The following is a 19,056-nucleotide window of genomic DNA, read 5'->3' as shown; positions in this document are numbered from 1 at the left end:
GAAAAGAAGTAAATCCTCTTTAATTTGTTTCAGAAAAGAATTTAAAAACTGTGTATCATCCATAAAGTTAGTGTCTAAGAATAATTAGTCCCTTATTAACTTATATAAAGTCATGTACAAGTCTGTTTCATCATAAATTATAGTCCTTGCAGTTCAAATTTGTTAACAGATGCTCAAATGACAGTGCAGGAGCAGCTCCAAAAATGTGTCAGGTTTCCATTCGTGCATTTGAAAATCATTTTAAAAAGAAAAAGTAAGAGGACAGATACTTATCCAGAAACGAGAAGAAGAAAGAAAAGAGGCACCCCCTCACCCCCCGCCCACAGACACACACACACACACACACACACACACACACACACACACACACACAAAGACAAAAAAAAAAAAAAAGATATAAAGATGCTATTACTTAAATATATACGGAGAGGATGTACTAAAACTGAATCTTAGGACTTTTGACATACAAGATACGAGATACTAGATCTTTTTCCCTTTTGTGGATATTTAATCAGAGCCAGGTATGTTGTGATGGGTCAAAGTCATGCATGCTGGCCCACTGTCACTCTCACTGGAGCACTTTACAGAACAGAGTGTTATCAGTAACACCTGTGCTTTTCCCACTATGATAAGTCAAAATGTCTGCTGCAAGAGAGGCCCGTGCACTTATTTTTAGTATGGGTATTGAATTCTCAGGGGAAAACAATAAATATAACATACAACAGATCAAACATCTATAAAGGGAATAGACTCAGGAATTACAAACTATAACTAAAACAAAGAAAAACAGATGGCAGACATGTCAGTACCCCTCTTGTAAGAATAGTTGTGATATCTAATCCCATATAAGACATAAAAGGCTCCCATATTTCATAAAACACATCACCTTTCGAGTGCAGGGTACATGTTAAATAACAAAATAGCAAACCACAAAACAAAAAAAGAAAGAAAGAAAAAAGAAAGAAATCATTAACATTTGTGACAATGTCTAAAAACTCATATGCCTATTTATATGCCTTCATCCAATTCAGGATTTAGTTTTGTCCAATTTTCCTCTGTACACCTGAAGGCAGCATCTTGCCTCCACTCACAGAGCAGTGCACCTGTTTGGACTCGGGGGACAGCAGACAGGCTGGCTCAAAGAAAACCAGATTTACACCTCATGAAGATTAAATAATTAATTTCACTTGTCCACTTCTGTTGGAGATCTGACGTCTTGATATTGTTTTTTCTTTAATAAACTGCATCATAGTCCCAGAGGGAGTCACACTCTGAGGCAGCCAAGCTCACCGAGACGCAGGACCACAGAGGAAGAAACACATTTATATTTTTTAGAATCATGATTTGGTGATAATTTATTTTCAACGCACACTTTTAAATTAACTGCTTGTGCCGCGTGTGTAGCCTAAAGTATCCACTAGATGGAGACAATGCTCCATTTATGATGTTCAAATGTGTGTGTTGGTGTGTGTTAGTTATTAGATGAGCTGTGCTGCAGTGTGCAGTCAGTCTGAAAGGCTCATATCTTGACATGCTTGGTCCTATAGCCGTGGTAAAACATGCTTAATTGTCCTGACTGAAATAAAACCTGTTTTATTAGACTGTAGACTTTAGGCTGTGAAATCCTACGCCAGTGAGGTTTTGCATCAGTCAGTGTGTGTGATTACAGTACAGCCGCAAACTGATGTTCCTAATCATTATAAAAATCCATCACAGTTGGATTTATTTTAATCTGGAACGCCTGAAATGCCAATTCTTCACATCAGCAATTACATCTGTGATAATTAGGCTACAGATGAATAACACGCTTCACTGTTGATGAATCACTTTCTGATTTTAAGAACTGCTCTTAAAGCAGTAGCTTGACATCTTGTGAAATATGCTCGTTTGCTTTCTCGCAGAGAAAATCGATGTCACTTCTCATGTCTGTACATATGAAGCAGTGAGTTAGCTTAGCTTAGCATAGACGGTGGAAATGAGAAAATGTTAGTCTGGCTCTGTTAGAGGGTAACACAGTCCACCTTCCTCTGAAGGTCACTAATTAAAATGCTATATTTCAGTTGATTAATCAGAACAAAAGTTATAGTTTCAGTCTTCATGCCAGGGTAAACTAAACAACCCACCTGTTGTCTCCAGCTTTATATTTAACAGACTAACACTGCATGTGAGTGGTATCGGCCTTAATTTACTTACCTAACAATTGGTAAGAAAACAATTCAGCTCATTTATTCATTAATTTTCCACAACCACTTATCCTGTTAGGGGTCACAGGGGGGCTGGAGCCTATCCCAGCTGACACTGGGCGAGAGGTAGGGTACACCCTGGACAGGTCACCAGACTATCACAGGGCTGACACATAGAGACAGACAACCATTCACACTCACATTCACACCTACGGACAATTTAGAGTCACAGAGTCAGAGTCAGTGTCTTTGCTGTACTTTTAAGTTGGAATGTGTTAGTACTGTCTCGTCGTGTTGGTAAAAATTAAACGAAGAGGAAGAAACAATTGTTGTAGCCCGCTTATTACCCACAGCCCAGAAGAGCTGGGGAACATCAACAGTCAAGAAGAGAGGGTTACATTAGCATTGCCGTGGCTCCGTCAACAAAAAGCCTACGGGACTTCTGCATTGGATTTTGGATTATTGCAGAAAATAAACTCTGTAGCAAACCAAAAACTGTGATACATACTGTAAACGTTTTGGTCAGCAAGATAATCCTCCCAAATGAGCACCACTTTTATGATTTTTGAAGCCTGAATGCAATCGCCAGAAGTAAAACACTAACGTTAGGTTACAAACTAACTACACCACAGTTGCATGACTTCAACGTCCCTACAATGAGGCTGTAAAGCTGTGTTCAGCGTGATGATATCCTGTAGCCTCATTTAGCCACTTGTTAGCAACCACCTTTAAACACGTTAAACTTCAAAAATCACGAGTGGGGTATTTACTGATGTATTTTATAGTGCAGAACAAAACGTGAAAGTCTCTTGAGCTTGTGTTAACCACAGACCTTATTTCAGGTATCCAACCAAAAACCTACTGACTTCAAGACAATTGGTCCAGGAGTGCGAAAATGCTAACTCATTTCTGGGTTTTAGGACTTGTTCCTGGGGCACTTTATAAGCGTATTCTCAAAATGTCAAACTATTCCTACGTCTAGTCAAAACTGGACTATAACTGCTTGTGACCTTAATGTATTTTAATATATTAAAGTATCATATCATTCCAAATAAAAATATAATTGAAGCTAGCTCACCACAGTCTCTACACTAAAGGTGGAGGAGCAGAAATGTACAGCCTACACAAGTCCTGAGGAAAGGAGGCAAGGTGGTGAGGATGTGAGGAACTGAAGGGAGGGGACGAAGACAAGACGTAAGGAAACAAGCCATGCAGGCGAGTAGCTTAGGAAGCAGGAATCTTCTCTGACATCATCACCACAGGTTGGTGGGACACACACACACACACACACACACACACACACACACACACACACACACACACACACGGTGAAGCCATAAGACCAAGGTTTACCGCAAGCTGATTGGTTGGATTCAGATAAATGGAGGGAGAGAAGGAGTGATGAGAGGAGTGTTTGAGGAAGTGTTTTGCACTCGGTCCTCTCTCTCCGCGGCTCCTCGGTCTCTTGCTCCGTCTCTCACTCCCCTGCCTGCTCTGCTCAGAGGAGGGATTTGCCCTATCTTCCCTGGCTTAGCGCACCATTGTGAAAGCAGTGGGAGGATGGAGAGATGCAGAAGGAAAGAGAGGGAGAGAGGATGAAAGGGAAACAGCTGCTGCCTTTAAACTGATGTTCTTCTTATCGTGATATGATACAGGACATGTTCAGTGACTCAGCCATCAAAGAGCTGCTTGGAAACAATTATATCCTCAGCTTTGTGTGTGTGTGTGTGTGTGTGTGTGTGTGTGTGTAAATTCTTGATGGCCAATGACGTGTTTAAAGGGGAGTATATTACCGCGTTCACGTGTTCGTCTGTGGAGGCCCATTTCTGCCAAAAGAAGCAAAAAATAGACGACATCTTAGGAATGACGAAAAATACACATAGTGAATCCAAATTTTGACATGAGCCAAAAGTTTGATTTTTGGAGACAGTCGATCATAATTTTGTCTTAAATAATGATTAACGAATGAACTTTAACATTGCTAACTTTAAAGAGTTGCATGTAACTCTTGATAACGACAATTGATCATTAAGTGTCACTCCGAAGTCGTCAAAATGTGGCACTTGGGCAGTGACAGCGTTAGATGATAGGTTGCTGGTCGCCATTATAGTTAAATGGCGCTTGGCAGCGTCAGGGGGAAATGCGGCAGGACACAAATGAAAGCTAAGGCAAGGAAAGTCTGAGGAGGGCAGGCGGGAGATGCGGTGGATGGGTCCAACAAATACCGACTTTAACTGGGAAGAACAATGTTTGTGTCCCATAAGATTACAAAGCCAAACCCTGTTATTTTTTCCTCAGCCTAACCATGTGTTTTCGTTGCCAAATCCAACCACGTGCGTCAGTTGTTGAAGGCAAAAACATCAATTGGTGGTGTTTTCGTGCATAGTGCTTTTATTTTGAAAGAGACTGTATGAAAATGGTAAATCTCCTTTGAAAACAAGTGTATTTTGAAAGAAGACAACTTGACACAATGGCTACGGTTACATGATGGCTTCTCATTCAGAATGAAATAAATCTGAATGAAATCATTCGGAATTAAAGTGTTTCCAGGTAGTTTACATGGGAAATATTCATTCTGAATGAGGGTTTACATGGGAGATCAGTTTAATCGCCTTTATTCAGGTCTGCGCAAGGTTTGGGGCAGGGAAGGTTTCTGATTGGATGGGGGCGGGCGGATGTTACGTGTTTACGTTTACCGGAAGAAAACACTGTAGTCCTCGCTCCGGATAACAAGATGCTTGACGACGCCGTTCTTAGTGCCTTTTTCGGGCGTGTTTTGCTTATATTCTTGAGGCAGCAGTACGACAACAACCTTGTTCTGCTAATGCTTCATTTGTTGAGCAGGAGAAGGGAGGCAGAAGACCGTGCTGTGGCGAATGGAAACCGGTGAGTGCAACGAGTCCGACTGCTCTATCTCAGCCCATTGCTATGCAGCCCGTTACTATGCGCGCTATATACGTCATCGAACGGAAAAAACCACCCCCTTTAATCGGATTTAATTTTCAATCGGAATGTATCAGCACAAATGGTATACCATTTTCAAAATGATGTTTTCACAAGTTTATAATCACTTAAAGCCGCTACAAGGAACTTTTAACTGGATATGCAAAAGTCTCTCGTTTCTGCTGATGTCTGTGCGTGACCTACAACAGCAAATGAGACCATCGGTGTGAAGATAAGCTATTTCTATATCGTGTATATCCATACCTTTAAGAAACTGTCTCTGGGTCCGCCCCAGGTCGCTTCCAGGACAAAGCGATTTACGGCACTCAGGCGGCACACGTCATCCTACCTTGCTGCTTACATTTAGTGACTCTTATAAATAGTCGCTATTCCTCCTCCTCGACCCGACGTCCACGGGGAGTTAAAATAGCAGCAATCATTGGGTAAAAGTTCTGTGAAAGCACTGGACTCATCAACAGTCAGCCACGTCTCAGTCACACAGAGAAAATCCAATCCTCGGGAAGTCAGGAAATCCTTCAGGATAAACGTTTTGTTCGCTAGCGATCTAGCATTTACCAGCCCAATCCTGGCAGGAGCCGGTGGGTCCACGGCGTTAGCTGTCCGGGGAGCCACACACAGAGGCCGCAGGTTGCGCAGATTCACCCTGCGCCAGCAGGGACGAGGAGAGCAGGGGCCGCGGGGCTGGAACACCTCATCCGGGCCGACGACAGGTACCAGCCAGGCGTCGACACAGCGAGTGCCGAGAAATAAACAGGCAAGGCACCGCTCCATACTCAGTCCAAGAAGCTGTGGAAGTGCTCGCCAAACAGGCCTTCAGCCTTACCAGCCGACCGCTGCGTTTACCCCGGCGGTGGTGGCGCTTACACCGCAGAGGTGGAGCTGGGACGCGGCAGAGGTGAGCTGGGATCCCCGATAGGAGCGGGGGCAAAGTTTTGCCGGTAGTGTTACCCGCTGGTGCGGTAGTGTTTTGCCAGAATGAAGCCTACATTTCCCATGAGCTCTAGCACGTATTGTCGTAAAGACGCTTACCTGGCTCGAGCATGTGTTTGTTTTGGGGATGAATGAAACAACAAGACGGGAAACCTTTGCCCCTGCTCCTATCGGGGATCCCAGCTCACCTCTGCTGCGCCCCAGCTCCACCTCTCCGGCGTAAGCGCCACTGCCACTGCGGTAAATGCAGCGGTCGGCTGGTAAGGCTGAAGGCCTGTTTGGCGAGCACTTCCATGGCTTCTTGGACTGAGTATGGAGCGGTGCCTCGCCTCTTTATTTCTCGGCACTCGCTGTGTCGACGCCTGGCTGGTACCTGTCGTTGGTCCGGATGAGGTGTTCCATCCCAGTGGCCCCTGCTCTCCTCGTCCCCGCTGGCCTGGGGTGAATCTGCACAACCTGCGGCCTCTGTGTGTGGCTCCCATTTACCGCAGTGGCAGTGGCGCTTACGCCGGAGAGGTGTAGCTGGGGCGCAGCAGAGGTGAGCTGGGATCCCCGATAGGAGCGGGGGCAAAGTTTTCCCGTCTTGTTGTTTCATTCATCCCCAAAACAAACACATGCTCGAGCCAGGTAAGCGTCTTTACGACAATACGCGCTAGAGCACATGGGAAATGTAGGCTTCATTCCGGCAAAACACTACCGCACCAGCGGGTAACACTACCGGCAAAACTTTGCCCCCGCTCCTATCGGGGATCCCAGCTCACCTCTGCCGGGTCCCAGTTCCACCTCTCCGGCGTAAGTGCCACTGCCTCCGGGGTAAACGCAGCGGTAGGTTGGTAAGGCTGAAGGCCTGTTTGGCGAACACTTCCACAGCTTCTTGGACAGAGTATGGAGCGGTGCCTCCCCGTGGACGTCGGGTCGAGGAGGAGGAATAGCGACTATTTATAAGGGTCACTATAAAAGTAAGCAGCTATAAGATGACATGTGCCGTCTGAGTGCCGTAAATCGTTTTGTCCTGGAAGCGACCTGGGGCGGACCCGGAGACAGTTTCCTAAAGGTATGGATATACACTATTTAGAAATAGCTTATCTTCACACTGATGGTCTCATTTGCTGTTGTAGGTCACGCACAGACATCAGCAGAAACGAGAGACTTTTGCATATTCACTTAAAAGTTCCTTGTAGCGGCTTTAATGTAAGACTATAAATGAACTACCACAGTCGCAGGACTTCAGTGTTGTCCCCAGAGTGTGGCTTTAAAGCCACCGCCAGAGTGATGATGTTCTGCAGTCTCATTTAGCCACGTGTTAGCAAACACACCCCACAGTTTGAAAAACACCTGTATTAGAATGAGGCATTTATATCTACATATAGAGTAGGTCCACGGAGTCTGCCATGTTGTTTTACAGTAGTCCAGAACCAACGAATAAAACACTGGCTCCAGATAAGGCCATTTGCATTTTCATGTTGGCTGCCATAATTCGCCTACACACGTGGCACACAACAGAAATTTCAGTACTTAATCCTACACACCCATCCTTTAATTTAAATGTTTGTTTTTTTCCTGGTAAAAATGGTATATATATATATATAGATAGATATAAAGTGCGTGTGTGTGTGTTAATGTGTGTTTTTCTGATGTGTACGTATGTGTGTAATGTGTAATGTGTGTAATATGTAATTCTGTGGGCCTTACAGGGTTAAAGGAAATGAACTCACTGGACACACACTTCATGGCTGCTGCACCAAAGAGTGAACAAACGGAGGAAGGCAGCATATATAACCTCTCATTAAGTAGAAGTGATGGCACCTGTGGGAGGTGGATCCTTTCCAGGCAGGCGTCTTTGTTTCATCCCCACTGCCTCAGATGGGTCATGTGATCTCTGTCTGCAGACGTTTTTTACACATATAATAACCACATTGTATGTGTTTACGTGTTGTGATGTGTAGATTTTATCGAGACATGGTCATGTCATTGTGATTTATTTATTGATTTTTGTTTCCCTCATTGCTCATTTCTGTTCTCCTCTTCCTCACTAAAACACAAAGCTGGTGTTTTCCGTCTCAGTGTGTCTGGAAGGCCAAAAGTGAGAGTAAACCAACAGTTGGGACCGATCTGATCAATAAACTCCTTTTTATAAATCTGTCATTCTTAATCCCCCCTTCTCTCCCTCTCTTGTTCCTTGGGGTCTTTGACTTTCCTTTATTTATCCTGATATCACATGCCCCTAATCATCACTCCTCTCATCTTTCTTATTTTCCTGCCTGTTCCCTCTCTCACCCTCCCCTCCACCTTACGCTCTCCCCTTCTTGTCTTTCTGCTTGAGCAGCGTTCACAGCTCCAAGGCTTTTTTTTCACACTGCAGATGGCCATAGTGTTACTCCACTCAAGGCGTCCACACACACACACACACACACACACACACACACACACACACACACACACACACACACACACACACAGACGACATTGCTCTCTTTGTCAGTGACAATGGTTCAGAGTGCTCTTCACTCAGTTTGCCCTTCTCAGAGAGCAGAAGAGTCTCTTGTCCTCAAAAACTCAACTGGCAGAAGATTTGTCAGCTCAGTCACTGATCTGATGCTTTGTGTCTTCAAGTTCTGACTGTGTGGTAATCATCACAATAGACTAATATCACATGATTACCACATGCCGTCACTCTGATGAACAGTAAAAATCAGTTAAATAGAGTCAATAACCCTGAAACACCAAACATCCACTGTACTTAACTGTACCTGTTATTTATATATTCTTATAGTTGATATATTTTTATGGTTTAACTTTTAAATATTATCGCTATCAATATGAATGTAAGTATGCTGTCAAATCCAACAACCTCATGAATACAAAGCAACCTTTTACATTAATAATCGCATATTTATTTGCACTCTGCACCATTGCACGATTGTCCTACTGTCCACAAATTTCATTATTGTTTTATTTATAATTTTATATAGTACTTAATTGTATATCGATATCTGTGTATAGTCGCAAATTTTACATTTACCTTGTTCAGCTTTGTTGTCCTTGTTTTTTAGCAGTTATATCTATTTCAGTCAGGACTGCTTTAATCAAAGAAAACTTAATTTCCATTTGCATTATTATATTTGGTGGTATGGCTCTGTTCTGAGCCCTCTGCCTTTCCTAGGCCTATGCAGAAAGCCTAAGGAGGAGAAAGCACACCTCTCTGCCCTTCCATGTGCCTACATGGAAAGCCTAAGGTAGAGAGAGCACACCACTCTGCCCTTTCACGCGCCTTCATGGAAAGCCTAAGGCAGAGAGAGCACACCTCCCTGCCCTTCCATGTAACTGTATGGAAAGCCTGAGACAGGGAGAGCAGCAGCAAAGACCCCCCCCCCAGAACAGGACAGAGCCAGCATCAATGAACAGACAGAAATGACATTCATAAGTCAGACACAACATCAAAAGGAGGAGCTGGGGTGGAGGCGGGTTGCAGAGGAAGCAGCACCCTGAATGACATTCACCAATTGATTGCATAGAAAGGAATCATGTGATCTATCAGCGGACTCCCTTCCATCAATCAGCTGTTCCATCAGTTCATTGGGCTGTTTGAGATCAGCTGATGTAGCTGGGATGTGAGCTGAGCTTGACATTGTGTCCTGACTGAACTGAAACTATGCTCAGTTTCTGGCTGATAGATAGATAGATAGATAGATAGATAGATAGATAGATAGATAATTAGGACATCAAAGCTGGCAGCAACTCTCCCTCAGAGCCTCATTCAGTCACAAACAGCTGTTCTGGCAACATCCAACTGGGACACCAACACACACAAACACAGAAACTTGTGTTTGTGGGTAACATTAGGAGCTTGCCTGGTATAATAACACAACTGTATGTCACATTGCCATTGTGTGTGCGCGTGTGTGTTTGTCTTTGAGGCTTAAGTTAGAGGTGATCCTGTATTGGACTGCATAAAATGTTTTTGATATTTTGTTCCAAATAATCAACTCATTCCAATGACCTTCAGTATTCAGAACTAATTTCTTTCACAAATTTCTGTTTTATTTTTGGAGCACACAGAGGTAAGACATTAATGTCTGGTACAGCACTATAACATAATCTGATGTGGGATTCCTGCTGGGAAATGCTCAGTGTCTTTTATGGGCTATTAGCATAAGGGGCCATTTTCTCTTATTGGGCCAGTGGAGCTGAAGAAAGCAATTACTACAGTACCATACTGCTCGATGGGAGGGTGGGTGGGCAGGGGGGTTCAAAACAGAAAAATGTGGTGGAGAGGAAAATGGCTAAGAGGATCAACAGAAAGAGCCTGTGTGAAAAGGAGAAAAAAAAAGGAAAATGGAAAAAAGAAACGTGGGCGATGGTCACAATATCTCTGTGCAACAGAGGAGATGAGCGGCAGGAGAGATTGAGTGACAAAACGGCACATATAAAGGCAGTTAAGAGGAACAAAAGCAGAGTGGCAGCCAATCCCAGTGTGGCGGAGACTCTTCCATAATCCCGTCATCCACCCTAATCTCTGTGATGACGACACGGAGCTCCATCAGTGACGTCACTGTTATGAATATTCATCAGGTGAATCTGAGCTCTCCACTGAATCCTTCCGTCTCACATTACTGTTATGGTGCTGCTGTTACATTATATTCTGATAATATACAACAGCAAATCAGAAACAAATTAGAATATATATACAAATAGTAAGTACAAACATTAAAGAAAAATCACTCTAAATACAGAAATGTTGAAAATTTAAAACACATAGCACAGCATTAGATCCCATTGCTCTGAATTCTTGTCTTTCCGATGTGGAAGTGTGATTGCCCTCATCAGGCATCAGCACAGTATTATCGTTAAAGCCCAACTTGCAGGTTGGAGACCATGGTGAATAAATGTGTAGGAAAATGATGTAGAAACTCGATTAAAACAAAAAACAAAAACATAGACACACTACAGTGACTTTTGGGGTCGTTTTTGTGAGAGAATTTTGTTTCCGCATCTAAAACCCACAAACCGGAAGTGACGTAGCGTAAGGGAGTCCGGCCGAGTTCGATTGAGTGTAACATTAATAAACATGGATCCCAGTACTAGTTTTGAGACTGAAGAGGTTGAAAATGTACATTCGTATGCATATGACGGCCCACAGGCTTATAATTATGAGCCTGCTAGGTGTCCAAGAGACCAGGAACAGATCAGGGTTAGGAGAAATAACGGCCACAGGAGAGAAATAGAGCTGTGGTGTGAGGAGAACCAGTGGAGAACTGGGCAGGTGTCTTGGTGAGCGACCAGTGTTAGCTAACAACAGCTAACGATGTCTAACGCTGTGTTCACATCACAACATTAAGTTTGCCATCACGTATTAGGTTATAACAAAGCTACCAGTAGTTCTGCCAGTACTATTAGATAACTAATGCTACTTACCCATAACAGAAACTAATGTGCAAATATCAGCTTGTATCAGCCGTATCTTGCTATGCGTGTTATAACTCTGCATTATAGTGTATTGACGTCCACAGGGGAGAGAGGGAGAGGGAGAGAGAGATACAAAGATTTCCTGATAATTTTTGTATGATAGGTGCTTGTGTGGGAACTGCCAGCCCATGTCCTCAGCTGTGGAGAGTATGTGCTGCAGGGAGGTGGATGCCTTCTGGGCTGTGGTGGAGAATCTGAACCCCACATACCACCGAGGCTTGGAGAGGGAGACCCAAGCCTCGGGGGTATGTGCAAGGGCGGACGGGCTCCGCCAGGAACATAATCCTCCTGTCCAAAATGAGAGCTGCACACGACCGCGTTTTTGGTCACAGATGAAGGTGTGAAATCGCGCCTCTTCACCTGCACAAAACACACCCAGGCCTGTCCTGACAGACTCGAGTTTGTGCAACCTGCACAAACACAATAATTCGGCATAATCACAAATGGTAAAATGCACTGTTAACAACCGAAAAAATACTAACTCACAAGTTTACTACCGCTCAGACTCACTACCACCTACTACTGCGCATTGGACAGAGGCAGGGTCAAGGACGCAGAGTCCCTCTCGTGACGTAGTATCAGGCAATGCTGAAAAAAAAAAGTGTTTTTAGAAGAGGAGCTAAAAAGAGCCACTTTTTCCTCTGAATTTGTGCCCTTATGTTGTAAACTTCTCATATGGTAATTTTCAGACAAGGTTATGTATATATTTTTTTTAAAAATTTAACCTGCAAGTTGCACTTTAAGGATACAAAGTGTCGGTCAACCATGTTGGTGTGGGGACAACCAAGTGTTTATACCTGTTCTGAATGGCCACACTGGAAGGCAGAGATGTGATAATCATTTAAGGAAGCTGTATGAGTCAGCAATTGCCTGCGCATGACTCTCAACATGGAGGTGGCTGAGCCAGTGGCTAGCAGCTAATGGTGCTAACATCACCAACAGTGCTAACAATGGCAACAGTGCTGACAGAGCTAACAGTGTTAACTTTGGGGGAACTGGAGAGTAGGCACTATGCTTTCACGCCGTTATCACCAATAACCACCATATGAGCACAGTGCAGAGCGGCAGCAATTAGCTAGTCAGTGGGATACACACAGTGACTCGCATGCATTAACATACGTTAATTACATTGGAGAAATTCCAAAATTTGTCAGATGCACCCCCCACTTCTGACGTGTCACGAGTGTGGTCAGAACCCAATAGCAGCACCAAAGACGGGAGGATAGTTTAGAAAAGTCTTTAATGAAACCACTTGTCAAACACAGAGTGAGTAGGCAGATAAAAAACAACAGGGAGAGTCAGTGTGTTTGCTCGGAACCTTCAAAAAATTCAGGTTCAGTCCCAAGTGCTTGGTGTGGCACACTGAAGCAGAGAACAGGTGAGTCAGTGGCGTCAGCTGGATGCACACAAATGGCAAACAGCACAAATGTGTGCAATGGTATCATGAGAAAGTGGGCAGAAGGCAGTACTCGACAAGCAGGGAGTCTGGAACCACGAGTATATAAAGGAGAAGCCAACACACCTGTGCAGAGCTGACTGTAGGCAGTGAGGGTCTTGATAGCGGCGATGTTGAGTAGAATCCACAGTGCACATACAAAGGTGGAATATGCAACCAATCCACAGCACAGATGTCCACAGACGGATAAACTAGTAAACTCACTTCAGGGAGCTGGGTGACAATCTCTCCGAACAGCCACTGACAACAGGCAAATAGGAACCAGGAAGCCGGAAGCAGAGCTCTTAGTCAGGGACAAAAGGCAGAGTGGTTTACCGGGGAGCAGACGAAGCAGGAGCAGTGGAAGATGTTTGGACAGGTGATAGGCTGGTAGGTGGGTGTGGTGGAGAGGTGGGATTAGTGGAAATTTACTGGGTTAACTGAGAGAATGGCATGTATATCAGGTCAACAGTGGACACTGTGACAATATGACTGTAAATACTGATGATGCAACCAATGCACACCTGGGCCCAGAAGCTGTATTAAGGCAATTTTTTGCTACTTTGCTATTGCTGGTGGCTCAGTCCTCTTGTGCACTGACTACTATGGTAACACTGAATTACTTGTGGAATTAAACTGTTGGAAGCTAACCACCCTGGCACACTTTATCAGGATGCACAGTGCCTTGTGGACCACTATAGCAGGGATTCACCCCTGAGTTTCCCTGACCAGCTCCTTATATTCAGAACCTGCTTTAAGTCTGAAATAGCAAAAGTAAAGGATGTATCTAAGATGTTCATTGTGACAGAATATTGTTATAGTTGGAGAAATCAGGCTGTGGTGGTTTGAGTTCAGGGCAGGCTGTTAGATTAGTGTTGATAAATCTGGCACTTTGGCTGCTGTTTGTGGTGCTGATCAAAGGCTGGTTTGCAGAATGGGAATTTCATGGTGAGCCTCTCCATGGTGACATAGCAGTTGTCTGCTTTGAATTGTCTGGAACTCTGGACAATATCCGGAGTTCAGTGTCCAACTTGAGCCTTAACTCAGTGGCTCCTAACTGTTTTTTTGTTTGTGACCCCTTAAAAAAAGCAAGATCCCTTTGACTCCTCATCACATGTACTACATATAAGTTGTGAGCAAAGATTTTCTCATGTCAGACTGTTTAATTTTGAATAATTTGTAGAGGTCTAAACAGGTAAGACTGTACAGAATTTCACAAAAAACTTTTCTTATTCTCTACTCCTCTCTTCGATTCATCTTGTGTAAGCCAGTGGTGAGTTGCACCAATCGCCCATAAATCCTCCAGATCATTCATTCGGTGGCTCCTCCATCGCTCCCTGGGAACAGAGGAAGACCGCCTGATGTGACACATGGGTAAACGCTGTCCATGAGTGATGCAGCACTCTCACAGGGATGTGAGGATATTTTCAGGTGCATCATTTTCAATCACAATCCGATCAGAAAAAGTGACAAATAAATAGATTGAAGGATTAAACATCAACCATAAACACACATGTACACGTTTGTATGTACATGCTTATCCCTCACACATACACAAACAGTGCTGTCATGCACACGCAGTCCTCTTCACGCTTCCCTCTCTTTATTACCTCCAAACAAACACCTCAAATCTGGCACATCCTCCAGTCTCCTCATTAAGTTTCTCTCTCTCCTTCCCATTTCCCCTCTTAACTCTCATCTTCCTCCCGCCCTCTTTCCCTCCGTCATTCAGACATCTGTGTGGTGGCTGTGGAGATAAGCGGGGGAGTTATCTATCGGACAGCTAATTCAGAACGGTTGACACAGCACAGCTGATACGCATCTAGAGTGTGCCTGTATGTGTGTGTGCAGGTTTAGGGAGGAGACTGCGGGCTGTAAGTTCTCTCATCGACGCTGTGCAGGTTTGTGCCAGCGTGCGGTGAGGTTTCTGATTGAGATTAGATAGTGTTCATTTGTTGAAAAATGGCCACCAAAGTATGTGGTGTTATCTGAGTGCGGGATGTAATCACACAGCAACACATCATACATTCACACACTCACATTCAAATACAAAATGAACTCACGGCAGACACTTTGAAAAGGTGACTCTTTATTTTCTAATCATTATACTGTATATAATATTCCTTCTCTCTAGATATAGGTAATCATATTTATATCATGTAAGTAAAAGTGTGCTTTTATTCACAGCATGTGTCCGTGTCAGACCGCTGTTAGTTGGAGGTTTACATTATAAAGTATACAGTGAAACTGGCTGGCAGCTGTGTGTGTGTGTGTGTGTGTGTGTGTGTGTGTCTGTGAGAGTTATACAGTCAGTGTGCCTGTGTATAGAAAGACAAATGTGAGTGCCAGCATGTTTCTGCATGCATGTGTGTGTGTGTGTGTGTGTGTGTGTGTGTGTGTGTGTGTTCGTCCTTGTGTCTGTGTGTGTTTGTAGAGGACTAAGTATCTCATGATAGGGCTCAGAGGTATGGAGCAGGATAAAAAGCTGCCCATTGACACAGATTTCAAAACAGTTGATCACCTTCAACCTTTAAACACATTATCCATCACCATGATTTTAGCTGTTTTTGAAATTATGACCCACATTTTTGGGGGGATTTTATTTCTTAATGCTGCTTCGGGTTCCAGCTGCACATTTGTCTCTAGGCTTTCATTTTTCATTTTCATCCCTGCTGCAAGGCAACACTGATGATCCCCAGTGTCACCCCTCAGGACACAGAGCAACGGCTGGTTGCTTTTTCACTCTCCTCGCTTCCATTTGAATAGTTTCACCTCAAAGCAAACTGCTACAATGCCTGCAGGATACACTCCCTGAAAGAAAAATGCTTTTTGCCAGGTCATTGCTACACAATATAATAAACACGATTAAACAATAAAATTTTAAGCCTACTGATATTCTGGATCTCTGTTTTTGTGGTGCTTGGTCTTTGTCACTGTACACTGCATAAATAACTTAAATCAACTAAGAAATACCTAAAAGGTTAAATGTTGCTAACCTCATCTCCTCTCCTGAGTTTTGTTCTGGCATTTGTTTTCTAACAGTCCTCAGGTCAATTTGAAATGGACAAAGTCAGGTTACAATCATTTACCAACTGGATTTTTTTTGTGTTCTACTTTAGATAATAAGAATAAGAGTCGAGAGCCATGCTAGCGGATCTGTGCAGCTGCACAGTGGTACTTTGAGCTAAACCAGCATCAGCATGCTAACATGCTCATAATGACAGTGCTAGCATGCTAATGTTTAGCAGTTTTGTACTAATCAGCAATGCACAAAAAAAATGCAGCTGAGGTTGATGTGAATATCGGTAGTTTCGCAGGTATTAAACCAAAGTACTGAAAATTTTGACCTGGTGATGGCACTAGATAACAAGTTAAGGGATCGCCAAACTTAGGACGACAGGAATGTCTGTTGTAAATTTCTTGTCAAATCAATCAAATGTAAACTCTAGCTCTCGAGGAAAACTCAGCGGATCACAAAGTCAACAGGATCAACACATTCTCGCTCCCAACTCATCAAATACAGACGCTGGGTCAGTGGCCCTACGTGTCAAACTATGACGCTCTGGTACCCCTCAAGCGTCAGTTTTGAATGCTCGGGGACAGAGTGTCAATTTACACTTGTTACACACATTGTGTCTTTTCAAAATAAACTTCAGTTTTCACAGGAAAGGTACAGTTTCTGTTCATTTTATGCATTCATGTCTTTTAAAAGATTTTAGATTTAAGATTTACTTCCTTAGATTTAGGCAACAAAAGCACGTGGTAAGGTTTAAAAAAACGTTGGGGTTTGGCTTGTGACGTCACGTGGCATAAGTCACTATGGTAGTATGGTACATACAGTCACTGTGTTGTAATTAAAATAACTGGACTGACTTTTGGTGTCAGATGGAAGTCGAAAGTCTGGTCTTTGTTTGACCCATCCACCCAACCTTTACGGACTTTCCTGCTTTTTTATACTACGACGGTTGCACAGAGTGGCAAACAACGACGCTACCTGTACTGCTGCTAAAGGGTGCCTCTATGCATCGGTATCTCATGCTGAGGACCACTGACCAAGCATTAGTGTTTTGAGTTGGGAATTAGCAGGACTCAACCTCAGGGCACCGTGGATATCTACCAAATTTCATGGCAATCCATTTGATAGTTGTCAAGACATTTTAGTCTGGACCAAAGTCATTGACCAACTGATATTGCCATCCATAGAATTATACTGCTAGCATGGCTAAAAACCCATTGCAAGTCTTTTTTTCCTAGGAAGGGGAAGGCATGACCCATTTTACTCTGTCTCTCATTGGCTTACCTTACATTCTTTACCAAACCCTAATCAATCTCACCTCTCTTGCCTAAACCCAACCAATCCAAGCCAACAAACAAGTACTAGCCAATCAGAGGGAGAATAGGGAAGTCATAGCTTCGTCATCCTCAGATTTTTTTTTTTTTGTGTGCAAACCTTAGTGCACTTGTTAAAGATACCAAAACTTTGATTGTTTTGTGTTGCTTTCACTGGTCTCTGTCTAGTAGCCTGACTCTACCCATTACAACGTGGCTCAGTAGAAGTTAATGGGCAATTTAGTCTCTTTGGGGCATGGCTTTCTCAGATGAGAGTCTGACTCGTACAAAAATCTGAGTACTACTCCATCAGACGTATATCACATATACATTGTCAGAATTGGTAAAAATGATCTCAACAAGAATCTGATCATCTTTTTGTATCACACCAACTCGTGAGTTTAACTCCAAAACACCTTTACAAGAAGAAGCAACCTTCAAAGTGTAGTGTTGCTCGTGCTCATAAGCAGTTTATGCAAGAGGGAGCCTGAATGCACCTGATGCAGAGTGAAACTCTCAAAGCCTGGTTAAACACCCTGCCATTTTGGGCCTTTCATCCTTGGTCAGTCAACCATGCCAGCCTCGGATATGTTCTGCATGTAAACAACACTGTCTGAATGCGGGGCTCGAGGCAAAACCGTAAAAAGCAGATTTTAATCGCTCTGTACTTCCTGTCAAAATAATATGTGTAAAATGCAAGACAGGTACAAAATCTCTCTAGCTAAAGGGCTAAAGCCTGGCACAACAAAAACAGGAAGAGGGCAGTCTGGAAAATGGGCTTAATGGGCACTGAGGCCAGAATAATTCTTGAAATCACGGCTGCTATTTTAAACAAATATTCTCTTCAGGGAACTTTAGTTGGAAGCCAAAAATCTCTCTGTATATTGTCCCACATTAACAACATTTAATTCTAACTGGCAGTACAAGTGGGAAGACCTCTCATGTCATCTGAAAGAAGAAACGCTTTCATGTAAAAGCTCCTATAGACAAATCCTCGGCAACACAGTAGTCTCACAAGCAAGTATTCCAGACAAGCTCGTCCCCCCTTTCTTTTTTTTGGCTGATTTTTGGGAAGTTTGAGAAGACAAGGAGCAGCAGACTGCACCAGGTTGTGCTGATTCAAGACCAGCTGTCATTAGGGACTTGATAGATTATTGTCTATCCTGCTAAGCCCCCTCTGCTGATCCTAAATCAGACTGAGACGACAAGTCCGATCTGAACAATGGGTGCATCAACATAAAGGCCAACAGTCCAGTCAGACCTTCAAAATAAAAAAAGACTTCCCTCATAGCCTTGTAACAAACTCATCGTTTTTAAATTTTGTCAGTAATGCACAATATCTGCCAGAAACCACTGACTCCAAAACAGTCCTTGTACCTTGTATGGCTGCGTCTGCTGAGGAATGATTGGGGCAGTTAGCTCTAAAACTGATCCCAGTGCAACCGTTAAAGGTCGTGGGAATGCAGAGGAGGTTATACTGGAAGCCCCATGGCTGATCTGGGAGCTGTCTGAAGGCAGGACAGGCAGGCACTGGGTGCATGGGTGAGGAGAGGCTAACTGCACACGCGCATACACACACACTAACACACACTCACACACACAAACATGAACATTAACACACACAAACATGCAGGCACATAACTCCACCTGTAAGCCCTCCTCACACAGTAACCTTGTACGTGTCAGTGTGTGTGTGTGTGTGTGTGTTGGTAGCAAGTGCAAAGTGTAGAGTGCTTATAGCATGTGTTT

General features: G+C 43.5%; 1 protein-coding gene across 1 annotated transcript in view; it reads right to left on the bottom strand.

Annotated features, from left to right (window-relative positions):
* Nucleotides 1–19,056, bottom strand: part of LOC125878776 (protein kinase C beta type) — a 288,745-nt gene that overhangs the window by 41,817 nt on the left and 227,872 nt on the right. The gene's annotated exons all lie outside the window — the stretch shown is intronic.

This window comes from Epinephelus fuscoguttatus, linkage group LG19, assembly GCF_011397635.1.
Source record: "Epinephelus fuscoguttatus linkage group LG19, E.fuscoguttatus.final_Chr_v1".
In the NCBI taxonomy this organism is placed as follows: Eukaryota; Metazoa; Chordata; class Actinopteri; order Perciformes; family Serranidae; genus Epinephelus; species Epinephelus fuscoguttatus.
Note: the sequence above shows the minus strand (reverse complement) of the source record. Positions and strands in the feature narration are given on the sequence as shown.